Source organism: Anomaloglossus baeobatrachus, chromosome 2 (genome assembly GCF_048569485.1).
Source record: "Anomaloglossus baeobatrachus isolate aAnoBae1 chromosome 2, aAnoBae1.hap1, whole genome shotgun sequence".
In the NCBI taxonomy this organism is placed as follows: domain Eukaryota; kingdom Metazoa; phylum Chordata; class Amphibia; order Anura; family Aromobatidae; genus Anomaloglossus; species Anomaloglossus baeobatrachus.
The window spans coordinates 546735184-546751331 of NC_134354.1; the positions used below are offsets into that span (position 1 = coordinate 546735184).

General features: G+C 42.3%; 1 protein-coding gene across 1 annotated transcript in view; it reads left to right on the forward strand.

Annotated features, from left to right (window-relative positions):
* COL4A1 (collagen type IV alpha 1 chain) overlaps window positions 1-16148 on the forward strand; it is a 307217-nt gene that overhangs the window by 65457 nt on the left and 225612 nt on the right. The gene's annotated exons all lie outside the window — the stretch shown is intronic.

The window sequence follows — 16148 nt, forward strand, 5'->3', positions numbered from 1 at the left end:
AAAAGTTGTCCAAACTCGCTGATTTTGGCAGGATTTGGTCAACAATCTAAATTGCATAAGGACTTCAACTTTCCTTCTAGGCAGCAGTAATATAAGAAGAAGACTTGTTCTTACAGGTAGCTGCCACATACAGAATTCTTCCATTTTCTGGAGTAAACAAATCTTTGCAAAGTTTGAGAACTCAATTCCACTCGAATAATTTTCTCATCTTTAATTGTTGGTTTTGGAACTCAGGCGCGCAGGTATTTTCTATATGTTGCTTTTGAAGGTAATTTGGAGACAACTGACAACTAATGATTATGACCCAGAGCACTTTTTTCTGGTGGTAGCTTTTGGCTGTTGTTGGTTGAACCGTTCAATACTCTCTGCCACTGTTTGTTTAAGCATCCTGCTGTTAGCTATATAATTGTGTGACGATATACAAGAATTCCTTCACTTAACTCTTGCCACCACTTTGTATTCCAATGTCGTTTCCTTATTTTAGAAAAATAAAAGGTGTATGGTAGTTTGATAACAAATATACCCAAGTGTAGAAGGAAGATGCAGTCTCCATACATATATGTCGTCATGTTTTGATTTAAAATAACTCCTGATTTGTGAGGTGACAATGGTAACCACTGATTTTATTATGCAGTTCATGACTGAATTAAATGTTTTGTAAAATTGATTATTCTTTAGAAATATCTCTCATATCCAGATTAACAGGAACCTGTCACCAGATTTGGCCCCTATAAGCTGCGGCCACCACAGAGAGCCCTTATATACAGCATGCTAGAATACTGTATATAAAAGCCCACGCCGCTCTGTATAATGTAACAAAACACATTTATCATACTCACCTGCGGGGCGGTCCTGTTCGATGGGTGTTGCTACTCTCCGATCCAGTGCCTTCTCTCTGCTGTGATCGCCGTCCTCCTTCTACCTAGTACCAGTGTAGATGATTCATCCTACATCATCCACACAGGCCGGCATTTTTGTCCTGCTCAGGTGCATTTAGATCTGCCCTTCTGAGGGCAGATCAAAGTACTGTAATGCAAAGATGTGAGAAAAGGTTAAAGACCGCCTGTGCATGCAAACTGCAATACTTTGATCTGCCCTCAGCAGAGCAGATAAAAGTGCACCTGTGCAGGACCACAATGCTGGCCTGTGTGGATGATGTAGGACACGTCATCCACACTTGTGCTGGGTAGAAGGATGATGGCGATCGCCGCAAAGAGGAGTCACCGGACCGGAGAGTAGCGACACCCATCTGACCAGACTGCCTCCTAGGTGAGTATTATAAAGGTCTTTTTTATGTTATACAGAGCGACCTGGCCTCTTATAAACAGTATTCTGGAATGCTGTATATAAGAGCTTACTGGTGGTGGCCACAGCTTATAGTGGCCAAAGCAGGTGTCAGGTTCCTTTTAACAATCATAAAGCATTTGTACTTGCAATCTAAGTCTTTATAGAATGAGTAAAGCTGTTCTACATGAACATTTAAATTGATAGCTATGAAAATACAGACATTTTATTTATTAAGTTGTGTGTCTAATTTTATTTATCAGGACCCTGGACAGCACTGACATTACCATCTCATGGATAGGCATGGATGGCCAAAGTATTTAATAGCCTATTAATATCTAAGATACATTTGTTTTATTTATTTTCTACAGCAAAAGAAAACCTTGGCTTAAATTGAGAGTAACTATGCCAAATGGTTTACAATCTGTTATTTATCATCATTTTTGCACACCAATGTTGTATTAAAGATTGGCAGGAAGAAAACAATTTTGAAAATTAGAAAGCCCGCTCTGAATTTCAAGTGCTTTTGAACAGTGTTGCTCAATCTTTACAACCCAAGTACCCTCTGGTGATATAAAGATCCAAACACATTCCCCAAAGGAAGCAATCAGCTATAAGGCTCTGTAAAAACTGCTGTCATCAGCTCCATTGCAGGTGATGGTAAGAATAGGGGAGTATTTTGCGCTATTCTTCCTGCCAAAACAACAGAACCTTTACAGACCCCATTATAAAATAATGGGGTCTGGGGAGTCCCATTGGTCTCTTGTGTGACAGAACTGGTAGTGAATCTTGGTTTCTGTTCAGTTGGGAAAAAGAAGAGGCAGAAAAACCTTTTACATTAAGCTTGCTCAATTATATAGGAGGAAAAGGGAGTAGTGGACTCGGCACAATTTCCTTAAAAATATCTTAAGTCCTTTATTAGTAATGTTTTAAAATCAGCCAAAACGCATGTGTCGCGGGCGGAGGAGGGGACGCTGCGCTCTCCCACTGCTCGGGTCCGGCTGCTGCTGCTGCAGCCGCTTCTGCTCGGTGGCTCAAGCGATGGGCCGGATCCCGGGGACTCGAGCGGCGCTCCTCGCCCGTGAGTGAAAAGGGGTTTGGTTTTGGGGATTTATTGTCCGTGACACCACCCACGGTTGTGGTGATTTTTGGTAACACCACCGCTGCTCTGTATGGGGATCCCGGGAGCGGTGACAGGGAGCAGCAGAGTTGTTAGTTCTTCCCTCCGTGGGTAGCGGTTGGTTGTCCCGGGGCCCAGTGATGGGGTGGAGGATGAGTGGTGGCAGGCCAGGTGCGGGGCCTGGTGAGGTGCAGGGTCGCGGGGGCAGCGCTGTGCCTCACGGCACGGTGGTACTCACTCAGCCTGAGATGATGACACTGTTCTCAATAAAACACACGGCTGGAAAGACGGTTCCCACGGACGGCTGCGGTTGCTTTTCCCCGGTAGGTAACGGTGACTGTCTCTTTTCCTGCACCTATGTTCAATGTTGGTAGCGATGGATTCTCACCGGTAACCCGCTCCCCGACTTGGATATGGGCCGGAGGAGCCCCTCTTTGCCCGCAGGCGCTGGCCCTGAGAAACTGGTGCCCTGGCGGTGGCGGTGTCTCTCTCATACGGTTGGACGGTTGCCTTCAATCGGGACTTAGTTGTTTGGAGACCCGGAGGTCCCCTTCACTGACGGATTTGGCAAATTCACGGCGACTCCTAGCCTTGCCGGGATCCGAAAGGCCCCTGCCAATGGTGCTGGCTTCTCCTTGTGTACCGGTCCAGTACCGCCGGGTCACCACCCGTCCACGGTCCTCACGGCACCTCCGATAGGCCACTCCTGCAGACGGTCACCGCCGTCTGCTAACCTTGCTGTCTCCGTCCGGGGCACACACCCGGACTCACTTCAGGCTTTCAAACTGTCACTTTTTCTCTTCCACTACTGTCCCTCCTTCTACTTCAAACTCCAAACCTAATCTCTCCTCTCACTTCCCTAGCTTAACTCTCACTGCCCGAGTTTTCCCTCCTCCAGGACTGTGAACTCCTTGGTGGGTGGAGACCAACCGCCTGGCTCTACCCCCTGGTGTGGACATCAGCCCCTGGGGAAGGCAACAAGGATTTCAGGTCTAGCTTAGGTGTGCCTAACCGGGGTGTAGGGTGTGGTGATACCATTACCTGTGACCCCTGGCTTGTCTAGGGCGTCACACATGTACAAGGGTATCATACAAGAAAAAACAACGCGTTTCGGACATGGTAATAAAAACAAGTGAGTCCTTAATCATAACTTATGATTACATCGCCTGCACCAGAGAATCCTGACAATCCTGACAAAACGAGCACATTTTTTTTTTTTTTTACATATTTCTGATTTTTCTTTAACTCACTTGAATAATACAAAAATATACATCTTTGGTATCAATATAATCGTACTGATCTAGAGAGTCATATTTCCAGGTCAGTTTTACTGTAAAATAAACTCTGTAAATAAAAAAAAACTATTGCAGAATTGCGCTTTGTTTTTAATATTTTGCCATTCTTGGAATTTGTTTCTACTTTACAGTACTTTACATGATAGCATGGATGTTGTTATTCAAAAGTACAACTCATCCTGCAAAAAAAAAACAAATCCACATACGGCTATGGTGGAAGAAAAATAAAGTTATAGCTCTTAGAGTAAGGCTGCTTTCACACTACGTTTTTTTAACATGAGTCATGAACGTTTTTTTGCTGTAAAAGCGGATCCTGCTTTTACAGCAAAAAACGCATGCTAACACATGTGTTATTTTGCAGGATCCTGTCACTGGATGTTTAGGGGCGGGCATTGGAGTCATGTGATCGGGAGTGAGGGGAACTAAACGTGCCAGACTGGGAGTCGGCTTCTTACAACTGCAGAGGTTCGTAACCAAGGTAAACATCGGGTAACTTGCTTGGATACCCGATATTTATCTTGGTTACGAGCGTCTGTACACGTAACCAACGTAAACATCGGGTAACTAAGAGAAGTGGTTACCCGATATTTACCTTGGTTACGAGTGTCCGCAGCTCTCAGGTGGGAGAGAGAGACAGGAGAGGGAGGGGGAGAAACAGAGAGAGGGAGGAATGAGAGGGTGGAGGGAGAGGGTGAGAGAGGGAGGAGAGAGAGGGACTGATCACCCGAGACTGGTTTCTGTGCATGCTCAGTAGAGCAAGCAGGATCCTGTCTATCAGCATGCCAGCGTTCACATGCGTTTGCATGCTGTTTAGTCAGGATCCAGCAATTTGCAGTATTTGGACGCAACTCAAAAACGCTACAAGTAGCGTTTTTGAAAAATGTTAAAAAACTGCAAGTCGCTGGATCCTCACTATAACGCACGCAAACGCAGGTGAACGCATGTTAACGCGAGTCCATTGCAAATGCATTGAAATGAAAACGCATTTGCACTGGATCCGCTTTTGCGTTAAAAAAACGTTCATGACGGATGTTAAAAAAACGTAGTGTGAAAGCAGCCTAAGAGGAGGGAAAAAGAAAAGTGCAAAAATGGAAAATCGCCCTGTTGGGAAGGGGATAAAAATGCAACTTGCCCTACAAAATTAATATCCTCACTTCTCCATGTCAATGGTAACATATTGATGAATGAATTATTGAAATAATCGCTTGCAATTAAGACCTCAAATAACTGTCCGTCAAAGCTTAAAAAGCAATTTTAGTGGCACTATTGTAGCACCCCAGGGGGTTAGGGGAAAATACTAGTCACTGGGCCGGTGAGGATCAGGGGAAGTCACTGGTGGCCCTGCCCGGTTTCGTGACCCCAAGGTGTACACGGAGGGAGAGGGGGAATAAGGATGATGGTGGAGGTTGATTTCGTATCGCCACCTGCGGTATGCGGCCGGGGAATTAGCCGCCGCTGCTGTCGCTGTCCTCTGGTGCGGATGGTAGTAGCAGCCAAGGTGTTCCTGCTCCACACAGGTGGAGCGGGCCCCGGTGAGAATGATGAGGAGAGTGGTGATGGCGGGCGCGGGATGGCGGGGCCAGGAATGACAGGCGGACACAGTCTCTGTGGGTTCCAGGTGTTTTACTCACAGTTTAAGTAGCCGCTTCCAAAGCACTGGTCACCGCTGTGATGGGCCCCAGCCGATCCTGAGCAATTCGAGGTCACCGCCGGTGTTCCCAGTGTGAGTCCTTTCTGGTTGGGGTCCTTCCAATCCCGGTGAATGTGGAATAAGGAACGGGTCACGGGTGTTTCCTGCACTCGCCGCAGACCCTGGAATCCCGTGTAGCTGTAGAAAACCCAGGCTGAGCTGGATGCTCCAAGCCACGGGTCCTATGGCGCTCTCAGAAGTGTGAGTAGAAGAAGATTGGACCGAGGTCCTAGGTGCGTCTCACCCCAAGCTGTGCCCTAACTGGCAATGTGTGAAGATGCTCCTTCCCTTTCCCCAAGTGGTGCCCGCCCCCCAGGTGGCTGGCTCAGTGACCGGGAAAGTCCCATGTTTCGTGATGGCAACCCCCCTATCTACCCCAGGCCATCCCCCTAGTGGAAAGGCACCTAAATGTTTGTGGAGTGTAAATGTGAGAATCACCAGCGATTAACCTCTCCTTACCCGGGATGAGTACTACATCTTACAAGAGATGCAGTACCCTGTGGCGACTGAAGCCTCAGGGGTGCCACATTCCCACACAGCAAATGGCAGCACTCCTGGGCTGCAAACAAACTAAGTTAGTACAACGTAATTTTTGTATGCAAAAACAGGTTAACAATTTTCCCTTTATGGGAGGCAGCATCAAACATTTCAAAACTTGTAAACATTCAAACAGTTACCGGTCAGCAGTATCATCAATGCAAAAAAAGATCAACATTTGCATATGAAAACAATTATTCTTGCTTGGCTGCTGGTGGTGGTGCTAGAGGGCTGGTCCCAGCTTCCTGGCTCTGGGCACTCAAAGGACATCCTCGGGCAAAATGTCCAGTCTGTTGACAACAGCGACAAACCGGAATCAAAATGTCTATGGTGCCAGGAGCGGGTTTCTTCACAGGAGCAACCCTGGAGCATTCCTCCGGTAAAACACCCACACTATTACATTACAATATATTGAGAATAGTCACTTGAATGCTGTTTCTTACTGTTTAAGTGTCACTTTTCACCATTTTTGCTACGTTTACAAGACATTGTCATGTTTGCTCCACAACAGCTCGGCAGTATGAAGTATTTAGTGGTATGACATACGACTGTCCTATGAAAATAGACTTGGAGGTCATTATTTATGTTGGGAAGTTTTTGTAACATGCCTTCCTATTCTTATAAGAGGAAATTTCGCATTTCTCAGCAGGAAGCAGGTGGAAGTTCCTTCCTCCTCGTTTAATTTTGTTTTATTTCTTTGTCTTATTTTATGTTTTTCTTTTATTTGGCTTGTGAGCAATGTGATCCTCCATATACTGTATGTTCTTTTTATACAGTCACTGCTAAAACATTATCTACAGAATAATTGACAATACATTTTCCCGTATACAGTCACTCTTTTAATAAGGTTTGATGTACAGTAGATGTTAGGCTAAGCACGCATTATTTAGTGGCCGCTTTATCTTCTATTCAAGTGAATGGGAGATTAAGTGCAGTACAAGGCAGCGAAAATAGCAATGCACAGGGCTGCTGTGCTGCCAAAGTGAATTTGACCTAATTGTTGGAGCACGAGGTGTTGGAACCTATCAATCTCATATTGATTATCTATTTTAAGGATAGGTTAGGAATCTGTCAGTCCTGGAACATCCCTCTACTTCTATATACTGAATAGAAAGGTAAAGCAATAAATATATCACTATAGAATTTAGGACCTAAAACAATATGTTGTTAAAAGGGAGAAATTCACTTTACTTAGTTACATAGATTGAAAAAAACCCTAGGTTTACCAAGTTCAACCTTCCATCATCAATTATAGATTTTTATCACTAAATCATCTATAACCGACAATGTTATATGTACTGAGGAAATCATCCAGCACTTTTTTAAAAGCTGTTATAGTGTCTGGCATTACTACCTCTTGTGGTAGGGCATTCCACAGTCTGACTGCTCTAACTGTGAAGAACCCTTTCCTATTTAGCTGCAGGAATCGCTTTTCTTCCACCCGCAGTGAATGCCCCCTGGTCTTTAGTATTGTCTTTGGAAGTTATAAGTCATGAACCAGTCCTTTATATTGACCACACATGTACATACACTTTCCCTGAAGAAGCCGACACCTATTTCCGTGAAACGCCGTGTTGGAGGGTCTTTTTACATGCATGTGAGGGACAGGAGCATTACCATATGCATACAAATGAGATCTCCTCTGAGCCTTTTTTTTGCTAAGCTAAACAAACCCAACTTTTCCAACCTCTCATCATATGGAGGCCTTCTATTCCTTGTAATAATTTAGTTACCTGCCTGAACTGACTCTAAATTCTGAATATTCTTTTTAAATTGTGGAGCCCAAAACTGGATCCCATATTCTAGATGTAGTCTTACAAGTGATTTATATAGTGGCTGTTATGTGTTACACTGTCAAATGCTTTTGCACAGTCTAGATAGATCACACCAGCTGCATTACCATCATCAAGATTTGCACTAACTTCCTCATAATTTGCATGTCATCTCTAAAATGCCCTCAAAAACTTTCCATACCACTGATGTCAGACTTACTGGTTGGTAGTTGCCTGGATAAACCTTCTTACCTTTCTTAAATATCGGTACCATGTCAGCCATTCTCCAATCCTGACTCATGAACCCTGTTACAAGAGAGTCTAAGAAACAGAGATACAGGATTCTGTAAATTACTGCTCATCTCCTCCCCTCCTCTTCTATTGGGCGACCGTTTTGTGACGCCGCTGTGACGTTGCTGTGGCGCCGAACGCTCCTTCCCCTTGAAGGAGGGATTGTTCGGCAGCAACAGCGATGTCGCTTAACAGGTATGTGCGTGTGACGCTGCCGTAGTGATATTATTCACCACCACATATCGCACGAACGACGGGGGCGGGTGCTATCGCTCGCAACATCGCTAGCAATCGCTAGCGATGTCGCAGCGTGTAAAGCACCCTTTAGACTATGTTCCTGGCATGGTTTAAGAAGCTTGCCGTTGTTGGCTGACTTAGAGATCGTCATGATATCATTATGACGACTTCGGGTTGCCATGGCAGTGATTGGGCCACCGTAATCACCCGATTGCACGGGAGAGCGAGCGTACTCCTCTACCAGTCTCCTAAATGCTGCAATCACTGATGTTTGCAGAATTTAGGGATTAAACAGCCAGGGATGACACAGGGACCATCCCTGGCTGCAATAAGTGAAGCTTGGATATAATTTATGATAAGTTTCTGGAGGCGATCGCAGGAGCACAGCTTCTGTGCCCCGTGCGATCACCATGACGTACCATGACATATAAGTACGTCATATGTCGTGAGGGGGTTAAAGCTAATTATGTATTTTATTTGCCATGGTCTTCTTTGAGAGACAGAATAATTCTACTTTTCTTTATAAACTAGACAATAGGGATATCGAACTTGTCGCCTATGATGTGTGGCTTGCAGCTGTCTGCCAGCTTAGTGCATTAGCTTCAGGTTTAATAATCAGCTTTGAAGAGTAGGTCTCCAGATGGTGATTTTTTTGTGTAGACCCACACAGAAGAGCAGATCTGAATGGGAGTAAGGGGGTAAGGTAGGGACCCCGGGATATTGGTATACTGGGTGTGATTTCTGTGGAAAGCTTTGGCTTGTGACCCTCTCAGCGCTGAATGTGGCTCTAAAGGTCAGAAAGGTTGGGGAACGCTGCTGTACAGTATTTTGTGCCTCTATTAGCATAGCCTAGTATGGTCTGTTTGATACTGTTTATGACAATGACTATTTATGAGATGGTAATGTATACAGTATGATTTGACTGGCATTTTCAAGACCTAAAATCATAAAATGAATCTCTGGTTTCTCATGTATATTTATATGTGTGTGTTTATTTAGCTGGCACAATATCAGTCACTGAGAATGTTAAAATTAAATAAACCTAGAAGACTATAGGATTAGGAACCAATTTTCGCTGTGCATATAGCAGTACAAAAAGTAATGGCAATGCGTTGGTTCTGATTAGTGCATCAATAAAAACAACAAATAAACTGCTACTTAAATTATAGGTCATTTACTACTACAAAGAAAATGCACCACATTTAACAGCATACTTTACAGGCAAGACCATAATGGTGCTCAGAACTTGGTATGTACAGCCTTAGGTTTGTACATTCTGCCATCTACTTCTGCCTTAGTGGAAAGATACATATGGATAAATCTGCTGCGCTCCAATGGAGATGATGGTGTTGAACAAAAGACCAGTTTTATTAATCTATGCATTTCAGAATTGATTACAGTTTTTCCTGCTGAAGGAATTCTGAACTGCATAGATTAATAATTCTGCTCTTTTGTTTTACACCATCATCTCCTTTGGATGTCTTCTTGACCTGCAGCACAGCAAATTTATCCGTATATCCCTTTACAATATTGCATTTACTGCTGGTTTTATTCCAGCATACGGCACAGCAGCAGCTAGTATCTATATCTACATAGGACTTGTCCCTGACACAACCTACCCAGGTGAGCAACACCATACTATCTACAACATATATTGGCCAAGTGATGCCCTATTGTGTGCTTTTTGTCACTTAAGCTATATCAATGCCACGATGTGACTGTAGATTAGCGAGAGACAGGGGGTACTGCACTTTCCCTCACACTAGATGACCCTAAGCTATCCCTAACCTCTGGATTACCCCTGATGGCAGAGATGCTGGAGTCCTGTGCCTTACTATTTTCCTAAACTGTCCCCCTCCCAAATGGAAGGAAGGGGCAAAAGTGTGAGGGCAACACAGATAAATGCAGATATGGAAAAACCAAAACTCAGACATTCTGCAAACTAGTAGGGGCAAACAGTATGAAACTAGGAAGAAAAGCAAAAGAAGTAAGGCAGTAACAAAAGGACAACAAGGGTTAACGCTACAACCGCTCACAGCAATAAAGTACTACAACCATCAGTATATCTGGATTATAACACCTCACCAGACCCATATAGAGAAGCTATAGCTGGTATTAAAGGAAGTGTCCAGCCAGAATAATGTGGGGGGAGTGAATGTGACTGGCTCCTCCACAGCATGTGATCAAGGAAACTAACAGCCCAGACTCTTGGTAACTCTTGGTAGCCTGCCTATGAACTATAAGTCTGTGGGTCGACATCTGAGTCTGCCTGAGCTGATTAGAGACATCAGAGACGTTAACAGGCAGAGTGCCAGAATCAGTAGTCTCCACAGATCTTGACGCCACTATGACACTTGGCGATGTTTGTAAAGTAAACATTTTATTTTGTTTTGACTTTAATGACTTTAACGTATAATAATTACTTCAGGATCCTTATTATACCATTACTTCTGCACAATATAAATAAAGCATAAAACATCTTGAAATAGAAATGACCCTATCCTCACAGCAACGAATGGGTTACATCCTTGGGTAAGTAAGATGATATTTGCAGACCTTCACATGCAATTATTAACGGCAATGACCTCTAGTCCCATTCCACATCACTGATTAGTTTTAGTGTGCGGTTCCAGCAATATACTATTCAGATGTTTATTTGGAAAGCATAAGGAGATTGTACACATTTGTCCTTCATAATGTTTATAGTCTAATTTACCCTCATCTCATAAGCTGGATATTATTTTGACATTATGAGATATATTACACATTTAGACAGATTTTTTTCAGTCCATACCCTTAAAGCTAAATCCACTTTAAGTATAGTTAAAACTACTAATCTTATTAATAACAAGGGTCACTAGTGGCTGCTGAAGTGAAGATGATGTCAGGGAGTTTTTGTAGAAATCCATGTGTTTCCTGCAGAAGCAACCCCATTGTAATTAATGTAAAAAAATATAAGTACAGTGCCATAAATTTCTCAAACAATCCTTTCACAAGGAAGTTAAGTTGATGATTGACTATTATACTATGGTATGTACTTTGTATGTAGGTACTGTGGCCCATTGACATACATAGTTTTCAAAAGCTGCTTCATGTCCTGACAACTAATAATTAGTGTGGCACATCCATAAACACAGCATATCTCTGGATGCCTTTTCTTTTCAGTTACCATATGTTGAAAGGTTTTTCTCTTAGCTTTTTTTTATGGCTGAGACAGGAATAACTTCATCCAAACTCAAACTTACAGGACAGTACATAAAAATAGGGCACTTTTTTTCCCTATCCTATCCTATTTTTTTGAAGCTGAAGAAACTTATACAGATTATTATGACTCTAAAGTACCATGATTTTATAGTTTGCAGTCAATGTAGCTGATGTCTTTATATCAGAATTATGGGCTGTATACATGTATCACTTATCATCATGATTTATTAGATTTTCCAATGCTTACGTAAAAAATATTGTAAAACAAGAATGCCATGGAGACACCATCACATGTTTCTCAATGCTGGCAGGAAACTAGCAAGGTCTTTCACCGTGAAGGAACAACCACGGGAAGAGCAGTCTCCAGTCAAGGAGACCACCTATTCCACACATGGTATGCATCCACAGACAGCTGTTTCGGGGTATTTGCCCCATATCAGTGTGGAGTAGTAAACTGGCTAGTGGGAGCAATGCCTAGTAGAAGACTACATAGGTAAGGATGGTTGACCTCGGGGAGATAAACATCCGACACCATGGAGACACCATCACGTGTTTCTCAACGCAGTGACTCTAGATCAAGGCCCCCTGGGAAAATATGCAAAACAAGAATGCCGCGGAGACACCATCACATGTTTCTCAATGCTGGCAGAAAACTAGCCAGGTCTTTCACCGGGAAGGAACAACCACGGGAAGGGCAGTCTCCAGTCAAGGAGACCACCTATGCCAAACATGGTATCCATCCACAGACAGCTGTTTCGGGGTATTTGCTCCTCATCAGTGTGGAGTAGGAAACTGGCTAGTGGGAGCAATGCCTAGCAGAAGACTACCTAGAAAATACCTAGACTACCTAAAAAATATTGTATGTATATGATATTTTGATAAGTTGTCCATAAAAAAATAAAAAGTAAATTTGGCAACCCCAACTCCGACCTCTGGAGATCGGGCAGAGCTACACTGTCTCTGTAAATTCCACTCCAATTGCAAAAATGAATTGGAGTTACAAAAACTGCGCTGCATTGTGATACATGCTTACATAACCCCTGAGTTTTGTAATCAGCATATGTGTTTCTATGTAAGTTATGGAAACAGGATGCACGGACGAGCAAAAGGGTAACAATGTTTTGAACTTTTGACTTTGAGGCTCCATATCTCACTGTCTTCTACAGCTTTGAATGTGAGAATACCTTTATTTTATAGGCAATCATCTTTGCTATCTCATACATAGATTTGACTTGCAACTGTTTAGCATTTGATTAGTTATGCAGATACTTGCCATATTCCTCCTTTTTACCTGTTTTGCGCCTAAAAATCTAAGTTTTAATTTTTATTTTTTTAGTATTTTGTAAATACATCTTTTGCTTTTAACACTACCTGAATCCTTCTGGGCATGCTCTCAATCAGATTCAAGCATGACTCAATCGAAATCTGTTCTTGGGTCTCTTCTGCACATTCCCAATGTTTGTGCATTCTGGTCAACTCACTTGGGTATGTAAACAGCTTTTTCTGCAACTGTACCCACAAGTGTTTCATTGGGTTTAGGATTGAGGACTGTGAGGGTCTATCCAGCACCTCGAATTCATTGTCATTGAACCATCTCAACGTATGCTTTGAGGTCGTTGTCCTACTAGAACACTACGTCATCCTTTTTATACCCATAGTAATCAAGTGTATGAAGTAACTCATCTTGAAGGATACATGTAGGTCAGCATGCAGACCATCATTGAGCCTAGTCAAGTATCCAATGCCTTTGGCTGTGAAACAATCCCATGTCATCAGGCTTCCTCCACTGAACGTGACAGTTCCTTCAATTTCTCAATCCTTCAGCCCCTTTTCCCCTTGATTCTTCCAGACCCTTTTGTACCCATCAGACCCTAGTCTATTGACTTTCACTCATTGCTTCAAATTTCCTATTTCCAATGTTCTACAGTCCATTTTTCATTCTTTTTTGCAAACTAAACTTATGACGCTATTTAAGTTGATGCTTCTTACCTTTTTTGTGGCCACCATTCCAGAGTTGGGTAATGTGCATCACACAGTGCTTGTATGGATGTCTGTGATATCACTATTTCAAAGCATAGGAGCCACCTCCACTGCCGTGATTCTCACGCAAGAACTGATAGACCTTGTGATTAGCCGGCTTATTGACTACGATATTTTGCCTGGACGTCCACCTTTTGGATTTTAAATGGGTGGATGGACTTCATTTCATATTCTTCCAACTGTCATGGCACTCACATGATGCAGTTTGGCAATTTCTTGGTCAAGAGACTGCTATTGATGAGTTGGATGATGCTGTTTGTCTACCCTTGGGAAATCTTCTTCATAGCTGCTCCTCGATTTGTCGATTTGAACCAGAGAACTTTCACTTCAGAATCAACATAATAATACACTGAGCTATTAGGGAATGTGAGAACAATTGTAATTTGTAGTATAAAGGAAGAAAAAGATTTTTCCTCCACCAGGAACAAAGCAGTAACAATACAGTGACATGACAAGAATCTGCATAACGTAGTCAAATTTATGTATGAGATAGAGAAGATGATTTTTCTATAAAATGAAGGTAGTATCATGTTTAAAACTGTAGTAGATCGTGAGAAATGGAACCTGAAAGTCAAAAGTTCAAAACATTGTTACTCTTTTGCTTGTCAGTGTAGTTCAGTCACGTGGAACTGTTTCTAACATATAGATTGAATTTTTCCCATCAAACACAAGAAATGCTGAGATGGAAATGACCCTTCGAAGGAGTTGTCCATTATTCAGACAACCCGTTCTCAATTGCTATATTTCCCCTTATAAAAAAACAACAGTCTATAATCATCACTGTTGCCGGCATTGTTTCAGCGATGATGGCATTGACTGTATTGGGGCCTGTGTGACTTTCTTATGTTACGCCAATCTACAGCCAATCAGCAGCCACTTCACCCTCAATTCCTTTGGAGAAAATGGACACCCAGAAGAATTTAGTGGTGCTGCTCTCTGATTTCTACCAAATCTCGATAAACGTCTTAATGAAGTGAGAGTGAAGCAGCTGTTGATTGGCTGCAGGGCTCGCATTACATAGCATCACTTGAATTGCTGTTATTGCTGGATTGACACCAGCACTGCAGTTGAGTATGAGGTGTTGTCATTTCATAAGGGAAAATATATCAATTGAAAAAGGGTTGTCTGTCTAGTGGAAACCCCTTTAAGTTAGTTGTAGGTTCTTTCCTATCCCATCAATATCAACAGAACTGCTATGATACTAGTTTTTATTGTACTAGTTTTCTTATGGCCGTTTCACACATCCGGCTTTTCGCCGGATTGGCGGATCTGACACACTCCAGTACAGTGTGATACAGCACAATGGCATTGCGGCAACTTCCAGGTTACATGCTCCGGTCACATGACAGCATATGACTGGAGCTTGTCGCGCTGCCATTGTACTGTATCACACTGTATTGAAGTGCGCCAGATCAGGCAATCCGGCAAAATGCCGGATGTGTGAAACGGCCCTTAGTTTTCTTATACAATACTGTAAAGTAAAATAAATCATTTAACATATTATATTTATAAATAAGTTCTAATCTCCTCATAGGGATTGTTAACTAGGAAATGAAGGCATTCAGCTAGAAGGGCAGCCAGGCCTATAACATGTCACATCAGAATTTCATAGTGAAGAGGCTACTAGACATTCCTGAGATAAGCGTAGATCCATAGCTCCATATTTGGTTGAGATACTGCGAAGTTGAAGTCATTATAATATACACCACATCAAAGAACCAAGGGCATTTTAATCAGATATTTAAAAAAGGGATAAATGGAAAATGCTTGCAAAAACTGCATTTAGCGATAATAGGAAAAATATGTTCTGATGGCGGACACATTCATCAGCCACAGTTCATGCAGATATGAGTCCATTCTGAGCGTACCATATATCAGTTGATATCAATGGCGGCAAGTGCTACTGCTTAGATAAGGAATGTTCACGTTATTGCATCATCAGATGTTTCTACCTAAGTAAAGTATTTGGAAGGATTTAGGATTTGTATACAATCAGTTGTTTCATGGCTTTTATACCTGGAATGGAACTTGTTAATGGAGTTATGTTCATTGCTCCCATATTGTTGTGTGCCAACCCAAGTCAGATGAATTATGATGCTGTAATGGAAACAGATGGAGAAAGCTGCAAGGTGCAGACCACTGTTCTTGTCAGACCCTCTCTGCATTCCATCGAATAGATAATGTCATTGCACAATCACATATAGCATTTTTTCAATTTTTGCAACACTCCAGCATGTCGTATTGACTAGAAGAATCTGATTCCTAAATTATGTATTTTCTTTCTTCATGTTTTTGCTGCTTATAGTTCATATATAACAGATGTAGGTTAAACATTTAAAGTCTTTCCAGAAGGATTGTTGAAAATGCCATATTTTCCTACTAAAAAAATTGTAAAAATCCTCCCCATGTACAATGTGCCATAATTATACTTGTACGTTATAAAAACTGAAAAGACAAAGAAGGTTGGGTGCAAATGGTGTCTTATCCGGTGGTACCAAAAGCAGTTAATTAGGTGCACTAACCTGATGTGGTTGTGTTAAAGACATAACCACTAAAACCACATAGTACGGATGGCTGCTGCCGAAACCATGAAGATAGCGATGAAGTGGATGGAAGAATGATTAATTTGTGCTGCCCAAAGATCACTAAAGAGCTATGGAGACTAAAATATCTGATTT